Raw genomic sequence first — 15,994 nt, 5'->3', positions numbered from 1 at the left:
TATCCCCAACCCTCCGCCAATTAGGCACTGTGCTAGTGCAAACAGTATAGGTGCAGTGCCACACGCCCTGGATAATATTAGCAACGCATGCATGCAATGGTTGGCAATGTAACCCAGCTGTACAGAAGCCTATATAACACCACTGCTGTGAATAAGAAAAATGGCCCGACCAACAGACCCGTCCACACAGGTGACAATACACCACTTCCTGTTGATGTGCCTGTCAGGGAAGCTAGTCCCAAAAGAGCCTTTGCCCGTGTGTGGACATTCCATTAAGAGCCATGAGAGGGAGTGTGTGTGGGTGGGTGCGCCCACCCACTGCTCTTACACTCGCATGGGGACCGTGCAAGGCCTTCATGGGAGGTCAAAGCATCATTCACTGACCAGGAAAAGGCTGTTAGCAGAATACATGATAAGTAAGACCCTGTGTTAGGAAGTCATATCTATTTATAGACATACTCTCTGTGCCGCTGCCTGGCCCTCTCTCTACACCATCACTCTCTCCTTCGTCTATATAGCTACATTCCAGACCACCTCTATGTAAGATATGCAAATATGGGCCGAGCCTGTCCTGTTATCTACAGAGCGTGGTTCTTCTTCTCTACAGTCTAAGAAACTTGTGTGAAGCACTAGTTACACGCGCAGCGCTGACATCCTCTACCAGAATGCGGTCCTTATACGCTGCCCTTCTCTTCTTCTTTGCGCACACGGGTAAGTATTGTTTTCCAGTCACTGTCAGGCTTCTTGTCTTAGTTTACTCCCAGAAATGGCAGCTGTTTCATTCGCATCAGTTCTGGCATCTGAGCACGTTTATGTTTCTCGTTTTCAATTCTATAATCTGTATTGTTAACGTGCACCTCTAGTGAATTTCTTGGATGTATATTCACTGTGATTTTCATGTTCGCACAGGAGTGCATTCCCAGATTTCCCTGCGGGAGTCCGGCCCTGGGGTCCTGCAGCCCTCGCAGACCCTCAGAGTGGTGTGTAAGGTGTCCGGTGCCTCCCTGACTGACATCAGCAACATGCATGGAGTCCACTGGATCCGGCAGCCTCCTGGGAAAGGGCTGGAGTGGGTGGGGGTCATATATTACAATAATGACATGTATCGCTCCCAGTCTCTCCAAAGTCGACTGACCATCTCCAGGGACACAGCCAAACAGGAGGTGTATTTAGAACTAAGAAGTGTGGAAACTGGTGACGGAGGCACTTACTACTGTGCACGAGATGTAGGCACAGCGAGAGGAAGGAAAGCAGAAGTCACACAAAAACTGAGCGCTCTTCCCCAGAGAAAAGTCCTGTACGAGTGCTGTAATGATGTTATTTATGTCATGTCCTCAGAAGTGCCGTAACACAAAATGTGCCCCCACCCAACTCGGCAACAAATCACTGGCAGCGCCACACTCTGGGCTGGCCTAGACTATCACGCTATTGCAATACGCATGAATGTGCTGCTGAAGGGGTATGCCGCACACTGCACTAGGAGAAAGATATAAATATGTGATTTAATGCAATATACAGCACACTTTCTGGGAAAAATTGCCTAAAAAGCCAGAGTGTTTGCAATTATTTTGTAGGGTAACACCAATCCAGTACATGCATGTCACCAACAGTGCCAGGAAACATTAATGCTTTCCTATTAAAAATGCCATGCCACATTGAAAGCATGTCCCACTGGCTGCACAATGTAGATGAGTGTAGACACGTAATACCATTACAGTAAAGAATGCCAGGCCATATTTAGACATACCTAGACTGGTTGGACCAAAATGCCAGGCCAAGCAATAACAGTCATCAAGAAGACAAGAAGAGAGCACACATTCAAGCCCGTGTCTCTTTGGCCTCTAACACGGCCAAATTCTTTAAAATCTGCAAGGAACTAGCCAATATTGTTGCAGTCTCTACCTCTTCCATTCCCTTCTGTACGGCTCTGGCCTCTCACTTCTCTGCTAAATCTTAGAACATCATGTCCTCTATCTCCTCTTCCTCTCCCTCTTCCATTCTCAGTTCCCCTTTGGCCATCTCAACCTCTCCTCCCCCTTTCTCCTCTTTCTCTCTGACAACACCTGACAAGGTTCCTAGACAAGTCCGATCTATGAAAATGTCATCCAAACAGGTGCACTCCTGCTCTTCAAGAACCATCAAGGACCATATTGACACTCTCGCTTCAGCCTTTGCTGATTTCTGTAATCACTCTTTTGCCACTGGAACGTTCCCCTCTCCCCTTAAGCACTCCCTTGTGCACCCACTCCTCAAGAAGCAGTCTGACGTTCCTACCTGCCTGACAATCCTACCTGCCTGACAATCTATTCCCCAATCTCCATCACCCCTTTCCAGGGCAAACTCTTGAAAAAGCTGGCCATCTCCCAGCTTACTCTCCACACTGAATCTGTTGGTTGTCTCCATGACCATTAGTCTGGCTTCAGAGCTGCCAGAAGCATGGAAACCTCTCTCCTGAACACCTGTGGCGATCTGCTCTCTGACCTTGATTCCAGCATTCATTCTGTCCTCATCCTCCTGGATCTTTCCTCTGCTTGCGACACTTTCAAACACGCCATCCTGATCAATCGACTACGTGAGAACCTGGACAGCAAGGATCAAGCCCTGGAGTGGCTGACCTCCTTCCTCATTGACTGCCCTTCCCGGGTCCAACTTGGTCCCTTTCTCTCTGCCACCTCTCCTTCCACCTGTGGCGTTGCCCAGGGCTCTATCCTCTAACGCTGGTTTTCCCACCTCTACTTGCCCCCTTCGGCCCACCTGATCTCTACCTCCTCCTCTAACGTTCAGTGTTATGCGGATGGCACTCAGCTTTCCTTCAGGCTCCTCTCCTCTTTCGCTCATTCCTGACTGTCTATCCACGATTCAGGATTGGTGCACCGCCAACGATCTCTGCCTTAATGCCAGTAAAATGGAGATCCTTCTCATTGGGAACCCTGCCCCTGCTTGCCCTCTCTCACTCTGGCCGCCCGCCTTGGGCTCTCTTCATTCACCATCCAGCGAGGCAAAAAACCTTGGTGTCATCTTCAACTCCACTCTCTCTTTCTCTGCTCACATCTCAGAGGTCTCCAAGAAGTCCCACTACCAGCTGCTCCTCCTCAAAGGGACTCTTCCCTTTCTCGCTCTCCTCTAGAAGCTCACTGTCTCTAGAGCCCTGGTTCTCACTGGGCTGGACTGCTGCAACAGCCTCTTTCTCAATCTGCCTTCCTCTACTCTCTGCCCTCTGCAACTAATCCAGAACAGGACTGCAAGACTTTTCCTTGGCTCTACAGCCCTGAAATCTCTCCAATGGCTCCCGGTGGCTGCAAGGATCTAGTTCAAGACCCTTTGCATTGTCCACAAGGCTTTCCGGGGCTGGGGCCGTACTACATTCAACGCTCTCTTGCAAAATACCTTCCTTCTCGATCCCTTTGCTCAGCTACCTCTAACTCTCTAACGGTTAGATGCTTCTACAGGCAGAGAGTGGAGGCTGGATCTCTCTCCTCTGCAGGTGCCTCCGTCTAGAATGGCCTCCCTGTCCATCTCAAACTTGAGCCGAATCACCTGAAGATCCTGAAGCAGTTCAAAACGTTCCTCTTTTCTGATTTCTCACTCTCCCTCCCCTGCTGACCTACCTGACCTACCTGTCTTCTATACCGACTGGTTGCTTGGCTACCCTCAGAGTCTCACTGAGTACAGGCTCTTTATTGATCAGTGACCCTTGCACTGCCTCCGGTCCTACCATGCACTTAGGGGCTGTAACTGTACCCCTTCAGTCCCTTGTTCTCCTTGCACTACGAGAGTCGCGCTGCCCTGGCTGCACTTAATCAGAGCATTACTGCCCTGTTTTCCCCTCCCCTCTCCATTGCACCCACCTCTCTCTTTCCACCTGCACTTCTCATTCTTGCACTTGCACAACCTGAATGACAAAAGGCCTAGTAAGATCGTTGGTCTTGGCCTTCCTCTATCTTCCCTCCTTTGTCTTGTTGCGCCTAGAAATACTTGTGTACTGGCGCGTTATAAACTACTTATATAATTTTATCACAGATGCCCAGAAAAATATACAATGCTGCAGTAAGAAATGGCTAGACTGGCACCACCCAAATGCCAGTCTAGGCAGGTAATTGCACTTAGCATGATTGCTTTATCAGAATTGCCCAGTTAAAAAAGTCATACCAAACTGAGGAATGAATAGACTGGCTGCATCAAAATGCCTCTCTAGCCACTAATACCACATATCATTCCTGCTTAGCCTGGACATAGACAACCATTATGATTTATTGCACAACCCCCCCCCACACAGCCCATCTCCCTCCCATCCCCTACACCAACCTCCAAAATCAGCTCATTGGCCCAGAATTACCTCCACGTCCCTCTTCCTTGTCCCAGAACTTACTTATGAGGCTCTTTGCCTCATAGGTAAGTACTGGGATGAGGAAGAGTGGGACTAGGAGTAATTAAGATTACAGGTAGCTAAATCCGGCATTACATCCACGTACCTCTATCTCATCCCAGTACTTGTGTATGAGGCAGAGTGCCTCATCCAAAAGTACTGCCTAAAACACAAGTACTTGGACGAGGAAGAATAGCGCTAGTAGTAATGAAGATTACCAATAAGTAATCAAGGCATTAAACACAAGTAGTGGCGCAACACCATTGAGTTGGCTGGGCTTCAGCACTCCACCCCTGAAATGTTGGGCTTGTTGACTCGACCTGGCTGACCTTCAGGGCAGTTGCCAGACAGAACAGGACACAGATGTTAACGTAAAGCATGTCACTGTTAGTACCTGCATTCAAATGGCAATTTTTTTAGGCAATTTAAATTATTTTTTTTGTTTAAGTATTTTTATTGTGGTTTACATCAGAATACAAGTTATACACTCATACGACGGACTGAAATACCGTCCTAATAACTTCCCCTCCGTACCCACCACTCCCTCCCACCGTCCTGCGACGATAGGTTCTGCTCTGAAGTTAAGACCTCAGAGTGTTTAGTTTAGGTAAAAAGTCCGATATGCGAAGTTTATGTGGGCACCATTGTAGCATATACTCGCTCTGTAAATGTTCCAGTGCTGTTCCCCAGATTGTGTGGAATTTTTGGGTTCTCCCTGGATATTGTACGCAATTCTTTCCATAGCGATATGCGACCAGATTCTTCTGAGCCAATCCAAATTGGTCGGAGGGGTTTGTTGTTTCCATTTTTGCGCTATTTCTAGCCAGGCCGCCGTTAGGAGTCCCATGAAGTTCTTTTTTTGGGATATCGTCAGGGTCCTGTCTTTTGGGTTCCACATCCCGCACATCCAGACCTCCTCCTGCAGATTTTCGGTGCCGTTGAACATGACTTGCACGTGCGCTTTTACGTCTGTCCAGAATTGTTTTAGTTTGGGACAGTCCCACCAGATATGTCTCCAGTGCCCTGTTGAGTTGCAGCCCCTTAAGCATTTATTGAGGGTGGTATGATACATTTTATGCAGTCTTTCTGGAGTGTAATGCCATTGAATCATGACTTTTATCCAAGCTTCCTTTACTTGGATGACTTTTGACCATTTTGGGATGATGCACCATAGATAGTCCCATTGCTGTTTTGTTTTCTCTTTTCCCAGTGTTGTGCTCCATCGTGTCATGTATTGCCACTTGACATCTTCTGTTGGTGTATTGAGAAATGTATATGTGGCCGCTACAAATTTTTTGGATCCTGTGTGCGTCAATATGTATTTCTCGAATGGGGTCGGGTCTCTGCTCACGGCTAGTTTGATCCGTGGGGAGGCGAGCCAATGACAGAGTTGGTCATATTTGAATTTGTCCTTTTGCGATAAGTTCAGGAGTTCTCTGTATTCAGTAAATTATCTAAATCTTGGTCCGATAAACATGTCTCCGACTTTCGTACATTCCGCCTCCTCCCACTTTTGGTATGCCCCCTTCTCTAAGCCTGGTGGGAATTCCGGATTGTCTAGTATGGGCATAAAGGGGGCAGGATCGATTGTTAGAATTTCTTTTTTGGTTGATTTGTTCCATATGTCTAGTGGTGTATTAATCACTTCGCTAATGCGGACGTTCTGGTGTCTATATTCGGGTTTGGTCCAAAGAAGTTTACGGAGTCGATTCCTGGCTACTGCTCTGTCTTGTTCCTCCCATATCTTTTGAGAGTTGTCAGGGATACATTCTTTGAGAACCCATAGCTGGGCCGCTTCATAGTATCTTTTAAAGTGTGGGAGCGCCATTCCCCCCCGCTCTCTGGGTGCAGTTAGCATCCGATTCGATAGTCTCTGTGTTTTATTTTGCCATATGTATTCTGATGTTGCTTTCGTAACGGCCTTGAAAAAGGAGGCGGGAATCCGGATTGGGAGTGCCTGGAAGGTGTACAGAAGTCTTGGTAAGACCGTCATCTTTATTACTGTCATTCTGCCCCACCATGAGGTCGATAGTGGATTCCATTTTGCCAGATCCCCTTTGGTTCTTTCTAGTAGGGGTGGAAAGTTCTCCGCGTAGAGGTTTGTGATTTTGTTCGTAAGGGTTATGCCCAGGTATTTGATCCCTTTCTTTGCTATCTTTAACCGCAGATCCGCTGCTTGATTGTGAATGTCTTTGTCGTTGCCTGCCAGGATTAGGATTTCAGATTTATGTCTATTAATTTTTAATCCAGAAATGGAACCGTATGTCTCTATTGCTCTCATCAAAGTCGGAAGGGATTCCTTCGGATTCGATAGAGCCAGCAGCATGTCATCCGCGTATGCCATCGCTTTGTGTGTTATTCCTCCAATGTCGATTCCTTGAATTTCGGGGGTTTCTCTGATTCTCTGTAGAAGCGGTTCCAGAAAGATTGCGTACAAAAGAGGGGAGAGTGGGCATCCCTGTTTGGTGCCTTTACGTATTTCGAAGGAGTCTGTAAGTTCTCCGTTCACCGCTACCCGGGCTGATGGAGTATTATAGTTGGCGCGTATCATCTTTATGTAATCTTCCCCCAATCCCATTTTCTCTAGGATGCGGAATAACATCATCCATTCCACTCGATCGAACGCTTTTTCTGCATCCAGCACAAGCAGTAAGGCTGTCGATCTTGTGTGTCCAGTCTTTTCAATCAGGTGTGTAATTCTTCGGATGTTATCATGGGTCGTTCTGTTGGGGATGAATCCTGACTGGTCTTGGTGGATCAGCTTGGGGAGGACCTCCGATAATCTTTTATCCAGGATTTTTGTTTAGAGTTTCGTGTCTAAATTTATTAATGCAATGGGGCGATACGAGCTGGGGGACTCTGGAGCTTTCCCTTGTTTATGAAAGACTAGGATCTTTGCTTCGTTCATGGATGGGGTGATGTCCGCTCGATCTTTGAAGGTATTGAAAAGATCCGTTAGGTGTTGGGACAGTTCATTCAGGTATGTTTTGTAGAATTGTGCTGTAAATCCGTCCGGCCCCGGTGCTTTGTTTTTTGGAAGATCCCAAATCGCCGTCTTCACCTCCTCTTCCGTAATGGGTTCGTCTAGTCTTATTTTCTCCTCTTGTGTCACCGTCTGTAGCGTCACATTTGCGAGGTAGGTAATCTGGTCTTCTTCTCTTGGGTTCTCCGTGGCATACAGTTTTTGGTAATATTGCTGTAAAATCTTCCCGACCTCAGTTGTCAGCGTGCATTTTTGGCCATGGTCGTCTGTGAGGGCTTTTATTGTTTGGGCCTGCTGTTTGCCCCATAGCTGTCTGGCAAGTAGTTTGTCGGCTTTGTTTGATTTTACATAGTCCCATTGCTTCCGGTGTAGGAGCTGCCTTTCTGCTCGCTTAGTTCGTAGGGCCTCCAGTTGGCCCTGGATATGTCTGTATGCTCTTTTTACCTTCCCTGAGTTATTGTGTGCCATTTTTGTTCTTAGTTCCGTGCTCTTTGCTTCTAGTTCTGCCTCCCATTTGTTATTCAATTTGTTTCTTTGTGCTGTGATCGCTATGAAGTGGCTGTGTATGACCACCTTGAAGACTTCCCAAAGAGTTGACTTGGATACTTCCTGTGTGTTGTTTCTTTGAAGTATTCTTCCGCTCGTTCCCTGATAGTCTCCCTTGCTACCGGATCTTGTAGGATGTCCCCTGGTAGTGTCCATCTCCATAGGCGTGTGCGCTTGCGAATGGTGGGGAGGCGGATCCACAGGGGGACATGGTCCGATAGAGAGATGTTGCTCACCTCCGTTTCGCTGATCTTCCCCAGGATACTCGCGGAGGTCCATATGTAGTCAATCCTGGTGCTCGTACCGTGTACATGTGAAAAGTGCGTGAATCCTAGTGTCGGGCCTCGTAGCTTTCTCCATGTGTCTTCCAGAGCCAATTTTGTCATTGCCTTCTGGAGGGCTTTTGAGGGGGTACCCTGTCCCACGTGTCTTGGGTTTGAACGGTCTATGGACGGGTCCCATGCAATGTTGAAGTCTCCTGTTAGGATGATTTCTGCCCTCGCAAAAGATTCCAGTTTGTCTATGCACTCTCTTATGAACCCGTCTTGGCCCACATTGGGTGCATATATCGTAGCTATTGTTAGTGGGAGACCTTCTGATCGTATATTAGCAAATAGGTATCTTCCTTGTTTGTCTACTAGCGTTTCCTGAATGTGAACGTTCATGGAATTGGCAAATGCTATTAATACACCTCTTTTCTTCTCCGAGTCGTTAGCTTGTATGATCTGTGTGTATCCTTTGATTCGGATTTTCCCCTTGTCTTGCTTTTTGATATGCGTTTCCTGAAATGTCTGGACGTTGAATTTCTCACTGTGTAGGTAGTGTTCTACCTTTTTTCTTTTCACTAGGGAGTTTAGTCCACGTATGTTGTATGTAAGAATTTTTAGGCCCATTTCCCTTTTCGTTGTCTTGGCTTATCTGTCTCGCCGAGGTCTTTTTGTTTTCGCATCTTGTCTTCTGGTGGTTTCCTCTCACCCCCTTCCCAACTTTCCCCTTAACAATTCCCTCAACTCCCCCTCTCCCCCCAAAACAATCCTGAGCAGGGCTCAGGGCCCTATGATCGCTCGGGCGTGTCGCCTCGCGCGCCATGCCCTCTTTACTCAGGTAAACTTGGTCGTGGGGGGTCCTAAACCCCACTTAGGAACTTCGTGGTGGTACTGTTCGTCCCGGCTCTGGCCGATCGTAGCTACTGCCGGCGGTCCCGGGTCTTCTGTTGTCTTCTCGAGGTTGCGGTGGTAGTTTTCATATGGTTTCTTCATGTTGCAGCGAGGTTGTCGGTTTCTTGGATGGGATAGTTTGCCAACCTCTCGGGGTTCTACGCCCTTTCTTGAGGTCTCTTTGACGTCCCCTGTTTTCCAGGTCTTCTTGAACATTCATAATGCGTAGGCCTTCCTCGCAAGTGGTGATTCGCCTTTCGGCTCCCTCCCACGTGAACAGGAGGCCGAATGGGAAGGTCCACTTGTATCGTATTTGTCTCGTAGTAAGTTCTTTCGTGACTGGGGCCATTTCTCTGCGCTTTTGGAGGGTTGATTGGGCCAGGTCTTGGTATAATTGTATGTTGGTTCCGTTCATTCTTATTTGATCCAGCGTTCTGGCTTTTCGTAGGATTTGCTCCTTTTGTGCATAGGAGGTCATTGCTACCAACACATCTCTGGGGCGGTTTCCGGATTCTCCTTCATTCTCGGGCCCACTCTGTGGACTCTGTCTATTAGTATCGCTGATTCTTCTTCTTCGTCCAGTATGTCTTTAAAAACTTGTTGTACAGCAGTTTTTAGGTTTTTCTCTTCTATGGACTCTACCATGTTCTTAATTCTAATATTAGATCTCCATGATCTGTTTTCCAAATCTTCACATTGTACCTCCAGATTGTGTGAGATCCTGGCCAAGTGCTCTTGGGCTTCTACATATTGTCGTGTTTCGTCGTCCAGGTTCTGAAGTGTTCTTTCTAATATATCAGTTCTCTCTTCTAGCTTGTTTATATCTATTTTCAGTTCTTGCACTGTTTGTTTCAGTTCGTCCCGCATGGTCTCAAATTGTGTGTGTTGAGGCCATAAATTGTTCCTGGAATTCTTTAAACCAGTCTCTCATATCTTCTTTTGTGGCCATATCGGTTCTCTCCTTTTCTGTCCTTGGGGAATTTGTTTTATCTTTGTGGGCGGACGCTTTCGGCAGGCTTGATGCATCTGTCCCCCAGAGTGTGGCCAGGTTTTGGTCCTGTTTCCCTTTTGCCGTGGTTGCCTGTGAATGTCTGGTTCTCGATTTTGACATGTGTGCTGCTTCCTCAGCGCGTGTGTGTCAGGTCACCCTTTGCGTGCTGTGCTGGAAGAGCTGTGGGCGTATTGTGCTGGAGCTGGTCTTATCGGTTCCTATAGCTCTTCTGTTTTACCTGTTGGACTACTTTTGGCTTGCAGGGTGACCAAATTCTCTAGAATTCTCTGGTGGTGGGGTGTGGAGGGGGGGGGGGCGTCTCCACCTCTCTCTTCTATGTCTTTGTGGTGAAATGGGTGGGCTGCTATAATTTCGTTGCGCGGGGCAAGTCCAAAGGAGGACAGGCTGACTGATCTGTTTAACTAGCTCCCCCTCCATGTCTCTCCGTTTTCCGATGGGTCCCCTCCTCACTCCACCTCACCTCATGTCTGGGGGGTCCCCGACTGAGAACTGCAGCCTGCTGTCGTGTTTCTGGCATCCAATGGGGTTTGGGGGGTGATTCCCGCCGAGTGCTCTCTCCCTCTCGGGGAGCCGGGGTCTGCTGGGGAGTCCTCTCGCTGCCTCTTGTGCCGGCACACGTTGCGCGGGCTCGCGCTGCTTTTTACCGGCTCAGGGGAGGGGCCGCACCGCTCTCGGGGCCCCGCCCGTGTCTCCGTCAGTGTCCTCTTCTCTGGGGCTCCGCTACCTGCTGTCCGAGGGGGGCCGGCTGAGTCCAGATCCGTCCGATCCGCCGTCTCCCGCCTAGTTCGCTCATTGCTGCACTCCTCTTGCTGGTACCGCAGACGAGGTGAGCGCACTCCTCCTCTCAATGTGGGGGGGGCTCTGCCTCGAATCCGCGGGTCTGCGTGCTTCTCCCCTTCTCGGATCTGCTCCTCCCCTCGATCCGCTCCGTAAACGAGGGGCGTCGCTGTTTCGTCCCGTGAGGTGGCGGTTCGGGGCTGGGCTTGTCAGTTCTCCTGGATGCTCCCTTTCATCTGTGATCTCTACCACCGGGTTCTTTGGTACTCCGGGGACGGTGGCTGCATTAATTGGCTTTCTTTACTGTGTCGGCCCGAGCCGGGAGACGGAGCACCGCTCACGCACGTCTTCCCTGCTCGGCGGCCATCTTGGAAAAAGGCAATTTAAATTTTGATGTGGGTTTAGTACTTGCATGCCAGGGGAGTGATTGGTAGGGTAGAGAGGGAACAAGAGACTGTTAATTCTCACAGCAGTCCATAAGTGGGTGCTTTCAGACTTAAAGGAGAGAGTTAACTGCTAGTAATTGAAGCTGCACTACAATAGTCTCATTAAAATGTGTAAAGAAGTTAGATGCCCCGACACAAATAAGTTTGCCCCATCCCCACCGCCTGTGAAGTTAGCGTCTCTCCCAACATTTCGAGGGTTAGCGCACACACACCATTCACCATATAAACACACATGCACAACCAGCCATCCATACATTTAAGTCTGCACTCTTTCACCATATAGGCACACCCAGGCAGCCATCCATACATTTAAGTGTGCACCCTTTCACCATACAGGCACAAACACCCAGGCACCCATCCATACATTTAAGTGTGCACCCTGCACCCTTTCACCGTACACTCACACAGTGTCACGGTTTATTACATGGCATACGCCAGCTAGGGAACACCTTCCCCTGCAATGAATGTGGCGCACAATAAAACACTTTTTATTTTTAATATACTACGGATTCTTTTGAGTAGACCTCCAACCCATCTCGCACCCAACCTCCACAAACACCCCATGTCACAATGGACTAGGAACGAAGCTGGTGTGTATCAATAAGATATTTATTAATGTATTATGTAATGAAAAAGGAAAATCAACCAAATACACATCTACAATGTGGTGGCAACACAAAATGCAATAATCTCTACAAAACAACCAGGTTTAAGATATCCTATTACAGATAATTCTGGTGTTTATTGGCAGAACAGAAAAAGAACAATTTACCACAAAGTGATAGCACCTACACTTAAGCACTCCCACCTGCAACACTCACCCCCAAACATCACTTGGGACTTGATTCCTTTGAATTGAAGGCAATGGCAAGGAGTAGGAATATAGAGGGAAATCGGTTTTGGGGTAAAGCCCACCACCACAAGATGGGAAGCCAGCAAAGAAAGGGAAAACACGTTCTTGGAGCAAAATGGAAGAATGGGGATTTGATTTTTTCTCACAACTACTAGGGGACAGAATAGAAGAATATTGGTATTGCTTACACTTGAGAGAATACTAATCAGCACACTAGGGAAAATAGAAATAATGTAGGAAAATCGGTTTTTGGGAGATAGCAAATGCAAAGGGGAAAATACAGTGGCAAAAGGAAATTTGTTTACACTGAGGCTTATAATGACAGGCAGCTCTGGAAGGGGTTTAGCTTACAATAGGAAAATCAGTTTTCAGTGACAAGGACAGAGGCACATAATAGGTAGACTTCTAGGAAAAGGCATTGCTCACACTAATGAAACCAGTTGGGGTTTAAACTGACAGATGCAAATAGAGATTTGTTTGGTAATGCACACAATTCACGGACAAATTCAGTTTTCAGCTCACAATGGGAATAATTCTGTTGGGGCAACACTTTAATGACTATAACCATTAAATAAAAACACTAGGAACAAGATTGTTGATTTTGAATTGCAACGATCTTTATCTGTGAATTTCAATGGGGAAATTAATTGATTTACTTACACAAATACTACGGATTTACACAGACAAATCCAGGGTTTTTACTGGGGATATGCTAACATATACGGGCAAACAAGAGATTCTTCTATGGAGAGTTGACTGTACTACATGAGTAATTACGGTTTTCAATTGGAAATATTGGATGTACTGCTACAAAAATGAAGGGTTTATGCAATTTAGGGGGGGGTTTGTCACGCCGCCCGTCCTGAGGTCCCCTTACCCGCTACGGCGCTCCCCGTCCTGGAGGCTGTATCCTCGTTTTCGGCTTCGGGGTCCGGGGGTGTCCTGGGTCCCAGGCGCTTCCGGGTCTCCTACGCGCACTGCTTCGCGCATGCGCGGGCGCCCGCTCTCCGCTCTCCGCGCATGCGCAGTGCGCAGGATGCTCGGTTCGGGAGGGCGTGCGGCTCAAGCCTCGTTGTGGGGTGTCCGTTGCCTGGGAGACGGCACGGCTTGCGTTACAGGCCTCCCAGGTGCCGGCGGGCCTATTTAAGGAGCCCTGATCCTTTTCCAAACCGCGTCTCAACGCGGTTTGTTCGGATCGTGTCTTTGCTGCCTTGCGTTATTTTCCCTTGTTCTGCCTGGGGGACCCCTGCCTCCACCTTCCCTTGTTCTGCCTGGGGGACCCCTGCCCTCCACTTCCCTTGTTCTGCCTGGGGAACCCCTGCCTTTCGCCTTGTCCTTCCTCATTCCTTCTTCCCCTTCCTTCAGCTCCAGAAGTTCCGCTCGCCCTCCTTGGTTCTGGTCCCAGCCCAGTCCTTCCAGTTCCTATCCGCTCTGTGCTTTCCCCTCTTGTTCCGTACTTCCTCCTGACCGGCCTGCTCTTCTTGCTTCCTTGTCTTCGTCCATGGAGGGACCATTCTGCCTCCAGTCCCCGGACCTGCCTACCATCGGAATCCCACCAAGGACCCCGGACCATCTACTCAGAGGCTCCCCCTGCCAGTGCTTGCACTGTCCTGACGCCACTCAATCAGGGGTGAGCCAACCCGTGGCGTTGGGAGCCGGTTCACCTCCAATCCGGTTCCATTCGGGCTGGTGTTGGGCTGGTTCCCCGCGCCATCCGTCACATCTCTCCGGGTCATCCGACAGCCTGGCCTCATCACCAAGGAACCCAACCGGACGAACAGGTACGCAGCGTTCTCGTGACGCCTGTCTTCTGACTCCTCGGACTTTACGATGGAAGAGGATCCGGGTCTTCGTAACGAGCTTCAAGCGCTTCGTGCCGAGATGGCGGCACTCCGTCAGGAAAATGTAGCCTAACGCCAAATGGTGACTCAGAACACTGGTGCCATTCCACAACCTGAAGGTCCCATGGCTCACACAGCTCCCATCAAGTTCGATGGAGATCCCCGCCGTGTGGGTGAATTCTGTAATCATTGCCGCATACACTTTCTCTTCCGTTCATCACACTTTACCAATGACAAGGCCAAGATCGGATACATATTGGGCAACTTATCCGGTAACGCGCTTGCCTGGGCGACTCCATTGGTCGTTACTAATAACCCAATCCTGAACGATTTTTTAGCCTTCGAGAAAGCATTCTTGGATGTGTTTCAATCCCCCAATCTAGCCTCTGCAGCGCAGAATCAACTGATGGATCTACAACAAGCCAATACCGACATCATTTCTTACATCAGCCGTTTCCGTCAATTGGCAACTGACTCCTTATGGCCAGAAGTAACGCAAAAAACCTTGTTTCGCCGGGGATTAAGAGAAGAATACAAAGATGAATTGTTACACATACCGGAACCTGATGATCTACAGAAACTTATTGAACAAGTTCTGAGGATAGACCAGAGGTTGGCCGAGAGAAAAGGAGAGAGACGTCGGTTTGAAAAGGGAAACCTCAGACCACTGACTCATCCTACTGGGATATCAACACCTTCGGATGCTACCCAAGAACCAATGCAACTGGGAGCTGTAAGGGGCCCGTTATCGGAAGAGGAGAAGAAGCGCAGGAGAAGTCTGCGACTGTGTTTATACTGCGGAGGTGCTGGACATTTCCTGGGAACCTGCCCTCTACGTCCTATCAAGAAAGGGGGAAACTAGAAGACCTGTCGTCTAAGGGAAAGGCTACGACAGGTCCTTCCTTGCTTTCAGACCTTTCCAGCCCTGGGTTACAACTGCCCCCAATGCAGCCTGCCGTCTTGATGAATCTAGTGATCACTTTGAAGTGGCTTGATAAAAGAATCGATGTCCATGGTCTATTAGATTGTGGGGCCTCCGGGAACTATATTGACGAGACATTCGCCATCAACCTTGGTATGCCTTTATTTACCAGAAGAACGGTTATACCGGTAGAGGTCATCGATGGCACACCCTTAGCTTCCAGTCCCATTCGGTTGCATACCATCGGCATGCTGTTACAGGTCAAGGGGCATGAAGAAAGGATAGCCCTCGACGTCATCAAGTCACCATCGTATCCTGTGGTTTTGGGACTGCCTTGGCTTTTGCGACACAATCCTACAATCGATTGGGAGTCCCGTACTTTGAAATTTGTTTCTGCCTTTTGCCTCCGTGAATGTTGCTGCCACAACACCTCCTTGAAGTCTACAACCTTGGTCCCTCTAATCCCGGGAGAGGACTCATCTGCCTTATGTTCCCTGTCCCAGATTCCGAATGTTTACGCCGACTTTTGTACAGTGTTTTCGGAACCCGGAGAAATACCTCTTCCTCCTCATCGGTCATTTGACTGCCCCATAGACCTGATCCCTGGTGCTGTGATTCCTCATGGGAAGTTATACTCTCTAACTCAGTCTGAAAAACAAGTACTCCGGGATTATCTGGATGATTGTTCTAAGAAGGGTTACATCGTACCCTCCAAATCCTCCGCCGGTTTTCCGTTGTTCTTTGTCAAGAAGAAAGAGGGGACCCTGCGGCCCTGTATCGATTACCGTCAATTGAATGACATAACACTCAAGGACAGGTACCCATTACCTTTGATTCGGGACATCATGGAGTCCTTACGTTCGGCCAATATCTTCACTAAATTGGATCTCCGGGGAGCCTACCACCTGGTTAGAATCAAAGAGGGCGACGAGTGGAAGACGGCATTCAAAACGCCCTTTGGACACTACGAATACAGGGTAATGCCCTTCGGGTTGTGTAATGCCCCGGCCGTCTTCCAACGGTTTATGGACAACGTGTTTGGAGATTTGGTTGGCATCTCGGTCTGGGTTTACCTAGACGATATCCTGATC

The sequence above is a fragment of the Ambystoma mexicanum genome, chromosome 13, assembly GCF_040938575.1.
Source record: "Ambystoma mexicanum isolate Mex_15411 chromosome 13, UKY_AmexF1_1, whole genome shotgun sequence".
Classification (NCBI taxonomy): domain Eukaryota; kingdom Metazoa; phylum Chordata; class Amphibia; order Caudata; family Ambystomatidae; genus Ambystoma; species Ambystoma mexicanum.
This window is presented reverse-complemented; position numbering follows the sequence as displayed.